Genomic DNA, 13,006 nt, shown 5'->3' on the forward strand with positions numbered 1-13,006 from the left:
CCCTTATATGTCCTCCGGGTGTGTATTTAGCTATAATTGTACTAAATATAATTTAGGAACTTATATTGGATCCACCAGGAGGCTTCTAAAGGTACACATAGATTCACATCGTGGAATAAGCTATAGGGCAGGCAGCAAAATTGCAAACCCAGAGTTATAATATTAAAAATCATTCTAAAATATGTAAAACCTCCATTGAAAACAAGGACTTTACAATTGTAGGATGAGCTTCTAACAGCCACGATTTGACAATTTTAGAATCGTTAATGATCAAACGACTCGTCCCCTTGTTGAACAGCCAAACCTCTGCTGGCACACTGTACCTCTCTTAGTTTCTTCCTTTTATCTCCAGTCTTGGCATTGCCGCTGAATAGGTTGGTCCAGTTTTGCTTGACTTTTGAATATTTTTTTTTCTTTTTTACTTATTTTGATAATTTTTTGTCCTGTTTATTTTACATTTTGTGTTTTTTAAAGGTGTCCTTTTAGTTGTTCTTTTTAATATTTTAAGTTTCTAATGATTGTGCAACTTTTATTTTTAAACTTCAAGTTCTTAACTTTATTGTAATTTTGTACAGCCCTCGAAAATGTAATGAAGACATTACGAAACGTCGGGAATAAATTGACCCTCTTAGGAAGTCTTTTGTCCTTCTCCTTAGTGATGTGTATATATATAATATATATATATATATATATATATATATATATATATATATATATATATATAGATATATATATATATATATATGATATATATATATATCCTACAACATATTAGAACACGGATACAGTAATTTAACTTTGACTATATCTATATATATATAATATATAATATATATATATATACTATATATATCTATATCTTATAATAGGTATATATATATAAATATATATATTACTATATAATAATATAATAATTCTATATATAGTATAATATATATATATAGATATTATATATATATAGTATCTATATATATATATATATAATATAATATATATATTATGTAATTATAATATATATTCTAATATATATATAGATATATATATATATATATATATATATCTATATATATATATATATATATATATATATATGTACAGTAAGTCCTCAGGTTACGCCGGTCCTCGACTTACGATGTTTCGTGGTTACGGACGCGCCCCCATAAAAAATATAAAAATAAATATTTTGCGTCGTTCCGTCTTACGCGGTTTAGCGTCGTAAGCGACGTAAACAAACGCGAACTAGGTTCCGGGCGCACGGCGGAAGAATGCGCTTTGTGGGGGAGAGGACGGCGTCGCTTCGCTACGCTCATTCCTCGCCCATACGCCATTTTGGTTGTTTACACTGCCTCTCTCTCCCTCGTGTTGTATCGTTTTTGTAACTTTTTGCTCTTTGTTATGGCTCCCAAGCGCAAGGCGGACTCTTCTGATGGTAGTGCATCGAAGAAAAGAAAGGCCATCACCATGGAAATTAAAGTGGACATTATAAAGCGATCTGAGAAGGGAGAAATGCCAACAAACATTGGCCGCTCGCTTGGCCTTAGCCGTTCGACCGTTGCTACCATATCAAAGATAAAGAGCGCATCGTTGAACATGTGAAAGGATCTGCTCCTATGAAAGCGAAAGTGATAACTAAGCAGCGTAGTGGTCTAATAATTGAAATGGAAAGGTTATTGGTGCTTTGGTTGGAAGACCAAAATCAACGGCGTATCCCAGTCAGCCTTGTGGTGATTCAGGAGAAGGAGAAAAGATTGTTTGAAGCGTTGAAAAAAGAAAAGGGGGAGGGAAGTGAAAGTGAAGAGTTTGTGGCTAGTAGGGGTGGGTTTTGCGATTTAAGGCTCGGGCCAATTACCATAACCTTAAAGTGCAAGGTGAAGCTGCTAGTGGGGATGAGAAAGCAGCGAGTGAATTTCCTAAAGCGTTGTCTGAGATAATTAAGGAGGGGGGTTATTCTGCTCAGCAAGTGTTTAACGTAGACGAGACAGGTTTTTTTTGGAAGCGTATGCCTAACCGCACTTACATCGCCAAGGAGGAGAAGTCAGGACCCGGTCATAAAGCCAGCAAGGAGAGGCTAACTTTACTTCTTGGGGGTAATGCTGCTGGCGACTTCAAACTGAAGCCCTTGTTGGTGTATCAGGCTAAAAATCCAAGGGCACTCAAGGGCATTTGGAAGGGTCAACTACCAGTAATTTGGAAGTCCAACAAGAAGGCATGGGTGACACTTGCAGTGTTTGAGGACTGGTTCGTAAACCATTTTGTTCCAAGTGTGGAGCGGTATTGCGCCTCCAAGGGTATCCCCTTTAAGGTGTTGCTAGTGCTGGACAATGCCCCTGGACACCCTGCCCAGCTGGGAGACTTCAACCCTAATGTCAAGGTGGTTTACCTTCCACCTAATACCACGGCCCTTTTACAGCCTATGGACCAAGGAGTGATTGCTTCGTTCAAGGCCTACTACCTATGAAGGACAATTGCTATGGCTTTACAGGCAACTGAAACCAAGAAGGACTTGACTCTGAAGGACTTTTGGAAATCCTACAACATCCTTGATGCTGTAAAGAACATTGCTAATTCCTAGGAGGAGGTTAAGCAAACAAACATGAATGGTGTCTGGAAGAAAATTTGTCCTCAATTTGTGAATGATTTCCATGGGTTTGAGGACACAGTTCAGCAAGTTGTCAAGAACGTTGTTGCCCTGAGTAGGGAAATCAATTTGGAGATGGAGGTTGATGATGTTACAGAGCTGCTGGAGTCTCATGGCGAGGAGTTATCTGCTGAGGACCTGATACAACTGGAGAAGCAGATGATAGAGGAAGAAGAAGAAGCACCCACCCCAGAGCCTAAGGCTTTCACAAGGCAGGACTTGACAAGAGGTTTTGCAGAGTTGCAGCAAGCATTGTCAACTTTTGAGGCTCAGGATCCCAACTTGGACAGGTTCACTAGGGTTTCCAGAGGCGTCATGGATTTGATGCAGTGTTACAAGATCTTGGATGAAAAGAGGTCGCTCTCTGTTCAGACTAACCTGGAGCAGTATTTTAAGAAGGTAGAGAGGCCTGCAAGAGATCCTGTACCCTCTACCTCAGCTGCCCTGCTAATCCAGACTCGCCTGCCCCACAATCTTCCAGCCACCTTGTCTGAATGTTCAGCTAACCCAGACTCACCTGCCCCCAGCAATCTCCAGCAACCTTCTGTAGGTTCTGCCTCACCTAAAGACTCACTGCCCCAGCATCTCCAGTAGTATGTTCTGCCTCACCTCAAGAATCACCTGCCTCAGCATCTCCAGTAGTATGTTCTGCCTCACCTCAAGAATCACCTGCCTCAGCATCTCCAGCATCTTCTGGAGGTTCTTTTTCTCTTCACTAACCTCCCCCAGTCTCTCCAGCACCGCAGCTTCCTCTCCAGTGTGCAAGCCAATCAAATTAATAAAGGTAAGGAATTGTTCTCTCGTTGTTATTGATAGGTATTTACATTAAATCATGTGGTATTTTTTAATGTTCCAACTTACGCTGAAAATCGTGATATGACGCATCTTAAGAACGAGATCAACTCGTCACTCCGAGGACCCCCTGTATATTGATGGTGTATATATATATATATATATATATTATATATATATATATATTATATATCTATATATTATATATATATATAATACATCAACTATACATATATATATAATCTCTATTATATATATATATATATATACTATAATATATATTTATATATATATATATATATAAAAATATATATACCTCTATATATATACATATATATGTATATACATATATATATATATATATATATATATGATATGTATTCATATATATGTGTATATAAACCTTTTGGGAAGTGGCCTCAGAGATTATTAACATATACATAAATCTCTTTTAAAGAAAATGGCAAACGACAACAGCTCAATTTTCAGTCATGAAGTTATAGGTTAAGAATAAGAGTCCTAACAGTGCAGTTGCAGACATTGTGCATGAAACATCCACTCACATACTTTTCATCCTGTTGTCGTGAGTGACCAGCTATCATTTTTCTTAGTAAATCTGGGACGACATTTACACTATTTTTGATGATTAGGAAGTACTGCCTAATGTTAAATTATCCGACCTAATCTGTACATTTCTTGCAAGCAAAAGCCATCCTGGAGATGCGGGGTATCGATCCCCGTACCTCTCACATGCTAAGCGAGCGCTCTACCATTTGAGCTACATCCCCTGTGGGAACAACACTGCCAGTGGGAAAATTTTGGCTACCTTTTAATGGTGGGAACACTTAAACCAGGTCTCGACTTCGACTACCATGTCTTTTGTAGTTGGTTGCCAAACATTCCTCTCTCCGACGTTCTTGGCATATAGTCCAGTTTTCTTGCATATGTTCAAGTTATTGTTTCTAGTGTCCAAAATTCCACACTACATCGCTCTAACAAGTGAACATTTTGATATATATATATACGCATCATACATGTGCTACTTATGTAGCCGTAACTTTGTCATGGATTGATTTACTTATGAAATACGTGGTTGAATATTTATAGAAGAATACAATATGTGAAGGAGAGAGAGAGAGAGAGAGAGAGAGAAATTAACGTTATATTATTTTTAAACTGTAAAAAAAATTTATCTAATGAGCTTCCATCTTTCGAAGGTCAAAAGGTGAATTGTTTCCTGAATATTTCTAGTAATTTCTTGTCCTTGCCTCGCCTACTTCGTATACATACCTTCCAAAACAATTGTGTTTTTCATATCAGTGAACATATTTTTGTTTGTTGATTAGTTACGGGACGTATGTGGAAACGGTTTTAATAAGGATGGGATTTTGATTTCTGGAAGGAAGAGGAAGAGTTATAATGTTGGTTTCTCCGACCTTTAAATCTCTTCCTAAAAGTTTGCCTTCGCTTCAACTGGTAGTTTGGGATGAGCTTGCGAGCCCCTTGCAGTGGGGGAATTAGGGGTGGGGGGAGGGGTGGGCTGAGCAGACCATGGCCTAGGACCCCATGCCTGTGAGGGTCCCGCACCTCAGCAAAAAAAAAAAAAAAAATAGATAGATAACATAATAATAATAATAATAATAATAATAATAATAATAATGTTGAATAAAATGGCAGATTTCAGCGACTTGATCTTATATGTTATCTTTTCTACTTTTCTTATTACTTGCTTCTCTGGCTCAGCGATACTTCTTAACAATTGGCCGGTATTCATATTGGGAGAAATCTAAGTAATGCGGAATGTGATATTTTATTAAGAACAGGGTTTTGCTGTCAATACTGGTATTATCCGTAAATTGGCGTACTGGAATGGCCGATCTCAGGTCCAGGTCAAGCAGGGGTTGTCGCCGGTGTTGGCATTATTCCGCCATTTTATTCCGCAGAATTTGTTTAAAAGAGGTCTTCTTCCAAAATGATAATACAGGTTTTTATCCTTCATGAATAAAGGCTTATTTGAAATTAAATGAAAACTATTTATTTATTATTTTTGGGAAAGAAACCTTCATAATAAAGGCTTTATTGAAAAAATAATGACTATTTATTATTGCTGGAGAAAACCTTCATGAATAAAGGCTATTGAAATGATGAAAACCTATCATATTTTATTTGCTGGAAGAAAACCTTCAAATGGAAATAAAGGGCTTTATTGAAAAATAAATACTATTTATTATTATTTTGCCTGGAATAAAACCTTCATTATTAATTAAAGGTTTTATTTAAATTATTGCTATTTTATTATTAATTTGGCTGGAAGAAAACCCTTCATTAATAAAGGTTTTATTGAAAATAATGACTATTTATTATTATTTGCTGGAAGAAAACCTTCATTAATAAAGGTTTTATTGAAAATAAATGGACTTTATTTTATTATTTTTGCTGAAAAGAAAATAAACCTTCATTAATACAGGTTTTTATTGAAAATAATGACTATTTATTAATTATTTTGCTGAAGAAAACCTTCATGGAATTAAAGGTTTATTGAAAATAATGACTATTTAATTATTATTTGCTGGAAAAAACCTTCATGAATAAAGGCTTTAATTGGAAAATGATGAATATCTATTATTATTTGCTGGAAGAAAACCTTCATGAATAAAGGCTTTATTGAAAATAATGACTATTTTTTTATTATTAATTTGCTGGAAGAAAACCTTCATTATTAATAAAGGTTTTATTGAAAATAATGACTATTTATTATTATTTGCTGGAAGAAACCCTTCATTATTAATAAAGGTTTTATTGAAAATAATGACTATTTATTATTATTTGCTGGAAGAAACCCTTCATTATTAATAAAGGTTTTATTGAAAATAATGACTATTTATTATTATTTGCTGGAAGAAAACCTTCATTAATACAGGTTTTATTGAAAATAATGAATATTTATTATTATTTGCTGGAAGGAAGCCTTCATGAATACAGGTTTTATTGAAAATAATGACTATTTATTATTATTTGCTGGAAGAAAACCTTCATTATTAATAAAGGTTTTATTGAAAATAATGAATATTTATTATTATTTTCTGGAAGAAAACCTTCATTAATACAAATTTTATTGAAAATAATGACTATTTATTATTATTTGCTGGAAGAAAACCTTCATGAATAAAGGCTTTATTGAAAATAATGACTATTTATTATTATTTGCTGGAAGAAAACCTTCATTATTAATAAAGGTTTTATTGAAAATAATGACTATTTATTATTATTTGCTGGATAAAAACCTTCATGAATAAAGGTTTTATTGAAAATAATGACTATTTATTATTATTTGCTGGATAAAAACCTTCATTAATAAAGGTTTTATTGAAAATAATGACTATTTACTATTATGTGCTGGAAGAAAACCTTCATTAATAAAGGTTTTATTGAAAATAATGACTATTTACTATTATTTGCTGGAAGAAAACCTTCATTAATAAAGGTTTTATTGAAAATAATGACTATTTATTATTATTTGCTGGAAGAAAACCTTCATTAATAAAGGTTTTATTGAAAATAATGACTATTTATTATTATTTGCTGGAAGGAAGCCTTCATGAATACAGGTTTTATTGAAAATAATGTGTATTAATTATTATTTGCTGGAAGAAAACCTTCATTAATAAAGGTTTTATTGAAAATAATGACTATTTACTATTATTTGCTGGAAGAAAACCTTCATTAATACAGGTTTTATTGAAAATAATTGCTATTTCAGCAGCGCTTATTTTGCCTAGAATTTTCTCTGTTTTTCTTATCACTGACTTTTCTTCTGTACTCAAGTTGGCTATTAAGACGCCAAATGGGGGATTCATGTCAAAAACGTAGTATTTGTCAAATTGCGTATATAATACAAATACCACGTTTTTTACACGAAGCCTCTATTTGTCGTTTTATTAGCCAACTTGAGTACGGAAGATATGTCAGTGATAAGAAGAACAGAAAATTCTATGCAAAATAAGCGGTGCTGAAATAGCCATTATTTCAATAAAACCTGAATTAATGAAGGTTTTCTTCCAGCAAATAATAATAATGATAATCTAGAGGTGCTCAATTAGAAAATAAATCCTGGAAATCTATCCACACCCCGCCCTTCAGCCGTAAGGGGCCCTCTTTGCTTGTTCCGTAAATGAGAGGGTCCCTAAGGTCCCCAGCCTAGGGTCCCGCTCACCCCAAATACGCCCCTGGCCCCCTTTCCTCTCTGGATCCCGGATCCAATCCACCAAAGTTAACAATTTTCACCGTACGACTACTTAATTCGGGGCCTAAGTCAGAGAGGGACAGTTTTTTTAAAAATGTGTAAATTAATGGAAAATTATTAATATTGTGTCCATAGGAAGATCATCAGAGCAAGAAATAGATGGCGTCGGTGTATGACGAGATGTTTTGTAAATGTTAATAAAGATCCCCTTTAACATTAACATATGGGATCCAGAGACTACATCCCACCACTCTTAAGCTTCGTTTTTCATGCTGTGTTCTGATGAACAAAACTGTTATTATTTTCAGCGATAAGTTACCTAGGATATTCAGGGCATCGCTCCCGATTCTCTCAAGGGAAGAGAGAACTCTGCCGTTTAGGTCACATACCCTGTGGAAACTTTAGAGGCAGTAGGAGCCAAACGGACGGCAATATAACTATCGCAATCGCTGCTAAGCACCTTTTCCCTTCGATGTGTCTTGCAAATGAAAAATCACTTATTCCTTTTGGTTAACATGAAATTATTTAGTTTCCAAAATTCGTCTTAGTACTGCTGCAGTAATTTTTTTTATTTGGGGGTTGGGGTTGGAATACAAGAATATATCAAAATGGAAATTTTTTGTATTTTTATAAGGATACCATTGACTGAGCAGCGAACGAAGTCGATGATCAAAGTTTCTAGAATCTTTATCTGCTGTATAAATTTAAACTAAAACACAGAGTTCGTTTTCAGATGATTCATTCTGAAGGAGCACCTGAGGTTCAGAGAATAGCAAGGATCAATGATATGATTTGTATTAAACTATATAATATTTGTCTTTGATTCTAAGATCAGCATTTCATGTTCCACTGGGGAACTTGCACATCAGGAGATAAAACTGCCACTGCGGAATTCTGGAGTTTGTAGCAAGGAAACACTACCATAAAAATACTCAATAGTATGGGGATTTCCTCGTAAACTTGAATTAAAATTTTCTTTACGTTTTAGATCTTGGTGTATTTCGTTAATTGTTTAGCAGTTCTTTCTGTCAAGTACTATATATAGTAACAATAATGTGCTTCAAGTCCCGTAACCAACAGACGCACAGTCAGTCCTCAGCCGTTTGAATAATAGGACAATATCCCGAAGTCAAGCAGGCAAAAGCTTAACTGGTCGAATTTCATGGAAAACTTAGTAGAATTAGTTACGTCAAGTTGCGGAAGGAAAGGGTTGCTATAAGTCCTTTTTCCATCGAATGCGCTCCTACTGGAAAATCTCTGGAATAACTCTCGCTGTAAACAAGAACGCTTGGAATCGTGAAAACAGTCAGTCATTATCTGGCTGAGATGCCTCGGATTTTGTATGCATATAAATTGTACGATTCGATATAAAAACTATTTTACAGTGGCTCGGTTGAAAGGGTTAATCGGTTTTGGTGTAATCTTTAATACCTATGCGGTGCACCAAGGGAAATAATAATAATAATAATAATAATAATAATAATAATAATAATAATAATAATAATAATAATAATAATAATGATAAAATCAAAATCTTGCAGCTCTAACCCGTACCAGTACACAATCAGAGTTTGTGCTCGCGGTCGTGTGCAGGCTATAATTCAATTAGATTTTCAATAATCATCCTCTCTCTCTCTCTCTCTCTCTCTCTCTCTCTCTCTCTCTCTCTCTCTCTCTCTCTCTCTCTCTCTCTCTTTCAGGGGCGTCATATCAGATTTTTGTTAGGGGCGGGGCGACCAAAAACCGATTTGGATGAAGCCTAATCAGCTGGTTTTTTTTTTTTTTTTGTTTTTTTTTTTTTTTAGCTATATTATGTGCTTTTTGGAGCCACGTGAACAAGGTATTTCAGCAAAAGTTATATACTCCCACTACTCCCCCTGATCCCAACTCCTTGACGAGGTGGGGGGCTTAGGATCCACTGCAGAGGGAGTATGCCCTTTACGCCTACACTGTCTGCTGTGGATCCAACTGAACATTGGGACCTTTTAACTCCTTTACTCCTCCTCCTTATAAATTTTCCACTTTCCCTTCTTCTTCTTTCGTTGACGACCCTGGCATGGTATTGGACTATTGAATTGACCGCTCTTTTAACCTGATGGAGGGTGGAGTTGGACGGCAAATGCCACTCCACCCGTAAAATTCAAGTACCTGACGTGTTCGAGCGAGGGGAAAGTCTTATGTCAAACTTGGTCCCTAGTACTGGGTCGGATCTCGACGGACTGACGACGCCTTAAGTGCTGGGGATCAGGTGTATAACCAGGAAGTAACCTCTAGGGGTGGCCCATTAATGTGACATTCCACACCCCTCCCTTGTTGGGCTCCAAGGTGGGTGGAGGACTACCTGGCTGAAAACCTCACTCTCGTATATATGTATGAATTATTAGGCCCTAATGTTGATGACCCTAGCACGGAATTAGACTTGCTACCGGATTCGCTCAAGAAAATAAGACCCAACATAACAACGATGACACCATATGAGCCATTAACAAGAAATAAAAAAAGAAAAATGTACAAACCCGACCCAACATTAGTACATTTTGACCATATTTTTGGGACAGATAATTGGTCAAGATTTCTTGTTCTCAAAACAGAGAGGAAAATTTCCTCCTATGTTTTAGAGAACAAATTATTAAGCTTTATACCCAACAAGATAAATGAGTTTCAGAGCACTGAAATTTAATGAATGGCTGATTGAAACCACAACAAAAGCTCAGTCTGAAACATTTCAGAACATTAAAGAAATTAAAGGGATAAATGTGACTGTGAAAAGCCATGACATGCTCAACTATATCCAAGGTACAGTTGTACTACCCCAAATTGAAAATGAGGAAGAATTACCAGAAAAGAATATTATATTAGAATCCCTAAAATTAAGATATGACAATATTCACGATCTGGAGTTATATCAAATTCCAAGTAAAAAAAACCAAGAAGTCTCCATCAAATAGCAAAAATCAAATTCACAGGCCAAAATTTACCAGCAAAGATTAAATACTTGGTCAAACAGAGAAGTACGCCCTCACGTACCGAAATCCACTGCAATGTAAAAAATGTTGTAAATTTGGTCACACAATTCAAGAAATGCCAAAATAAACGAAATATGTGCAATGTGTGGTTCAGAAGACCATAGAACTGAGTGGAATTGCCCAAATATTAAATGTGCTAACTGTGGACTTGCTCACCATGCAAAGTCAAAAGAATGCCCATTCTATATGTACAATACAGAATTAAGCTTCTGATGAGTAGAACTGGAATGGCAGCAAGAGAGGCTAAGCTTGAGTTAAAAGTTAGAGGGATACTTGACCCAAGCAGAAATCCATCATATAAAATTATGTTAAAAAATAAGGTTCCCCAAATATCTGAATCTTGTTTAGAAAGTAGGAATCTAATACCTGAAACCACAATAAAAAACAAATATGCTGCTTTATCATCCTTTAGATGATCATGATGCCATACTTCCATGTATAGAGACAGCACCTTCAATGCAGAAATTGCTGATGATTTCCCACCAGATCAGAGAGCAAGGGGAAAAAGGCGAGACCCTGGAAATGGGACCCCTCCGAAATCAAAAAAACTTGACAACAAAGAGGACTCCCGTCCTCTAAAAAATAATATGGATAGTATTGAAGTAGAAGCTGAAACATTAACTACCTCACAAACTAACGATTTCTCGGAAAATAACAACATTGTCCATATAACTCCATCACCCATAATAGGACAAAGAGGAAAATCCTTAACTCATCCTCAACCCCAAGCAAGTAGCAGTATTCATCAACAAGCTGCTTCTGTTGAAATAGACTCCTCTCCCAGTCTCAGTAAAACAAACAAGACACTCCCAATCACTCACCAAAATATAAATGCCTTATCCACTCATGATCAATTATGTGGATGTAATGAATGTTTCATTGTTCAGTTTGAATACAATGAAACTTCCAAAATATAACAACAAGCAGCCTCACTAATATGATTAATAATTTTATCAAATTCAAACTAAAACAACAGGAAAATTTAGAAAACACTCCGAAGATTGCATGTGTGTGACCATCTTATTAAACTCGCTCATCGAGTGCTAGAGGCATAGAACATTTATTGGAAAAAATAAAACAAAACAAAAGTCCCAAGGAGCAATTACAAAGAGACTTAACATAAGTCAAATATTAAGAAACCTGCAGCTTTACATGAGTATGCAACCACAAAGTAAGAGGAAGTAATGTTCTGCTTGACAGAGGCCTTCCCCCACAATAACATTCACGCTTATATTATTCAGTGGAACGTAAATGGTTTAAAAACACGATTACAAATAGGAGAAATTCAAAGATTATTAAAACAATATGAACCAATAGCAATATGCTTGCAACATACAAATGAAAATGTCTCGAGAATAGGCAATTATACATTAGCATCACATTCAGTTCCTGATATGAATACATTAGGAACAGCAATTTACGTCAATAACCGAACCATTACTTATGAAAATATATTAATTAATAGTTCTGAATTCCAACTATCTGGAATTAAACTTCATATTAACAACTCTACTTTTAATTTTATGTATATATTTACAACCAACCTTCATGTAATTATGATTTACAAAATCTACCTCAAGTATTACCGAATATACGTGATGATTTTTTAATGGTTGGAGATTTTAATGCCCCACGCCCATTATGGGATTCCTTTTGTAATGAAACAGATTCACATGGTAATAAAATTGAGCATATGATTGACAATCATAATCTTTGCATTTTAAATGATGGAGATATTAGCACTTACTTTTCAAAATCCCATGGAAGTTTTTCATCCATAGACTTAAAGTATTTGCTCACCTAATATAGTGGACAAATTTGATTGGAATGTTTTAGATGATCCATATACCAGTGATCATTTTCCAATTTTAATATCCTGTTTGGGACATACCCCAACACCAACTGTCCCACGATATAATGTAGATAAGGCAGACTGGGACCAGTATAAATTTAAAACCAGCCAGATCCATCCATTTACAGCAGTACAAAGTCATGATGAGACGGTAGATTTCTTCACAAACAATTTGTAATTACAGCTGCTGACGAATCTATTCCTAAGTCAGCTACTAATCCCAAGAAACACTCAGTACCCTGGTGGTCTGACACACTATCCCACCTGATACAAGAAAAACATATTATAGGTAGAAGATTAGAAACCCTGCATAATAGATTTAATGCCATAAGTAAAAGACCTCTAAATTTTGAGAGCACTGCCAAGAAACTAGTAGACATTACCATAGAAATCAGTCTACTAAAACCTCATTACAATCGGATCTCGGCAAGATTCAGAAGGGAAGCCATTAGAGG

The 13,006-nt window shown here is 35.4% G+C and overlaps 1 non-coding gene across 1 annotated transcript; it reads right to left on the reverse strand.

Annotated features, from left to right (window-relative positions):
• Window positions 1-4,145: 4,145 nt before the first annotated feature.
• Trnaa-agc (transfer RNA alanine (anticodon AGC)) lies at window positions 4,146-4,218 on the reverse strand. Its single transcript has one exon. It is a non-coding gene; the product is annotated as a tRNA-Ala (tRNA).
• Window positions 4,219-13,006: the final 8,788 nt, after the last annotated feature.

The sequence above is a fragment of the Macrobrachium nipponense genome, chromosome 5 (genome assembly GCF_015104395.2).
Source record: "Macrobrachium nipponense isolate FS-2020 chromosome 5, ASM1510439v2, whole genome shotgun sequence".
Classification (NCBI taxonomy): domain Eukaryota; kingdom Metazoa; phylum Arthropoda; class Malacostraca; order Decapoda; family Palaemonidae; genus Macrobrachium; species Macrobrachium nipponense.